This window comes from Musa acuminata, unplaced genomic scaffold (assembly GCF_036884655.1).
Source record: "Musa acuminata AAA Group cultivar baxijiao unplaced genomic scaffold, Cavendish_Baxijiao_AAA HiC_scaffold_45, whole genome shotgun sequence".
NCBI classification, from domain to species: domain Eukaryota; kingdom Viridiplantae; phylum Streptophyta; class Magnoliopsida; order Zingiberales; family Musaceae; genus Musa; species Musa acuminata.
In genome coordinates, this window is record NW_027020327.1 from 122,501 (window position 1) to 125,000 (window position 2,500).

The following is a 2,500-nucleotide window of genomic DNA, read 5'->3' on the forward strand; positions in this document are numbered from 1 at the left end:
TTGCATTGCGCGGTGACCGTCGAGAGCGGAGCAAAACGTCAGCCATCTCAGCACCCTGGAACCCCCCGGGTGGCACAGGGCTGGATGGGGCTTTCGTATAGCAGGGACGGTGCTGCCTCTCGCTTCGCTCGCTGTCCGCCGCTCGCCGCTCGCTCGTGCAGCCAAAAATGGCCAGTTTTGGCCCGTTTTTGGGCCGTTTTGGCCAGTTTTTGGCCTGTTCTTGCATTGCGCGGTGACCGTCGAGAGCGGAGCAAAACGTCAGCCATCTCAGCACCCTGGAACCCCCCGGGTGGCACAGGGCTGGATGGGGCTTTCGTATAGCAGGGACGGTGCTGCCTCTCGCTTCGCTCGCTGTCCGCCGCTCGCCGCTCGCTCGTGCAGCCAAAAATGGCCAGTTTTGGCCCGTTTTTGGGCCGTTTTGGCCAGTTTTTGGCCTGTTCTTGCATTGCGCGGTGACCGTCGAGAGCGGAGCAAAACGTCAGCCATCTCAGCACCCTGGAACCCCCCGGGTGGCACAGGGCTGGATGGGGCTTTCGTATAGCAGGGACGGTGCTGCCTCTCGCTTCGCTCGCTGTCCGCCGCTCGCCGCTCGCTCGTGCAGCCAAAAATGGCCAGTTTTGGCCCGTTTTTGGGCCGTTTTGGCCAGTTTTTGGCCTGTTCTTGCATTGCGCGGTGACCGTCGAGAGCGGAGCAAAACGTCAGCCATCTCAGCACCCTGGAACCCCCCGGGTGGCACAGGGCTGGATGGGGCTTTCGTATAGCAGGGACGGTGCTGCCTCTCGCTTCGCTCGCTGTCCGCCGCTCGCCGCTCGCTCGTGCAGCCAAAAATGGCCAGTTTTGGCCCGTTTTTGGGCCGTTTTGGCCAGTTTTTGGCCTGTTCTTGCATTGCGCGGTGACCGTCGAGAGCGGAGCAAAACGTCAGCCATCTCAGCACCCTGGAACCCCCCGGGTGGCACAGGGCTGGATGGGGCTTTCGTATAGCAGGGACGGTGCTGCCTCTCGCTTCGCTCGCTGTCCGCCGCTCGCCGCTCGCTCGCGCAGCCAAAAATGGCCAGTTTTGGCCCGTTTTTGGGCCGTTTTGGCCAGTTTTTGGCCTGTTCTTGCATTGCGCGGTGACCGTCGAGAGCGGAGCAAAACGTCAGCCATCTCAGCACCCTGGAACCCCCCGGGTGGCACAGGGCTGGATGGGGCTTTCGTATAGCAGGGACGGTGCTGCCTCTCGCTTCGCTCGCTGTCCGCCGCTCGCCGCTCGCTCGTGCAGCCAAAAATGGCCAGTTTTGGCCCGTTTTTGGGCCGTTTTGGCCAGTTTTTGGCCTGTTCTTGCATTGCGCGGTGACCGTCGAGAGCGGAGCAAAACGTCAGCCATCTCAGCACCCTGGAACCCCCCCCGGGTGGCACAGGGCTGGATGGGGCTTTCGTATAGCAGGGACGGTGCTGCCTCTCGCTTCGCTCGCTGTCCGCCGCTCGCCGCTCGCTCGTGCAGCCAAAAATGGCCAGTTTTGGCCCGTTTTTGGGCCGTTTTGGCCAGTTTTTGGCCTGTTCTTGCATTGCGCGGTGACCGTCGAGAGCGGAGCAAAACGTCAGCCATCTCAGCACCCTGGAACCCCCCGGGTGGCACAGGGCTGGATGGGGCTTTCGTATAGCAGGGACGGTGCTGCCTCTCGCTTCGCTCGCTGTCCGCCGCTCGCCGCTCGCTCGTGCAGCCAAAAATGGCCAGTTTTGGCCCGTTTTTGGGCCGTTTTGGCCAGTTTTTGGCCTGTTCTTGCATTGCGCGGTGACCGTCGAGAGCGGAGCAAAACGTCAGCCATCTCAGCACCCTGGAACCCCCCGGGTGGCACAGGGCTGGATGGGGCTTTCGTATAGCAGGGACGGTGCTGCCTCTCGCTTCGCTCGCTGTCCGCCGCTCGCCGCTCGCTCGCGCAGCCAAAAATGGCCAGTTTTGGCCCGTTTTTGGGCCGTTTTGGCCAGTTTTTGGCCTGTTCTTGCATTGCGCGGTGACCGTCGAGAGCGGAGCAAAACGTCAGCCATCTCAGCACCCTGGAACCCCCCGGGTGGCACAGGGCTGGATGGGGCTTTCGTATAGCAGGGACGGTGCTGCCTCTCGCTTCGCTCGCTGTCCGCCGCTCGCCGCTCGCTCGTGCAGCCAAAAATGGCCAGTTTTGGCCCGTTTTTGGGCCGTTTTGGCCAGTTTTTGGCCTGTTCTTGCATTGCGCGGTGACCGTCGAGAGCGGAGCAAAACGTCAGCCATCTCAGCACCCTGGAACCCCCCGGGTGGCACAGGGCTGGATGGGGCTTTCGTATAGCAGGGACGGTGCTGCCTCTCGCTTCGCTCGCTGTCCGCCGCTCGCCGCTCGCTCGTGCAGCCAAAAATGGCCAGTTTTGGCCCGTTTTTGGGCCGTTTTGGCCAGTTTTTGGCCTGTTCTTGCATTGCGCGGTGACCGTCGAGAGCGGAGCAAAACGTCAGCCATCTCAGCACCCTGGAACCCCCCGGGTGGCACAG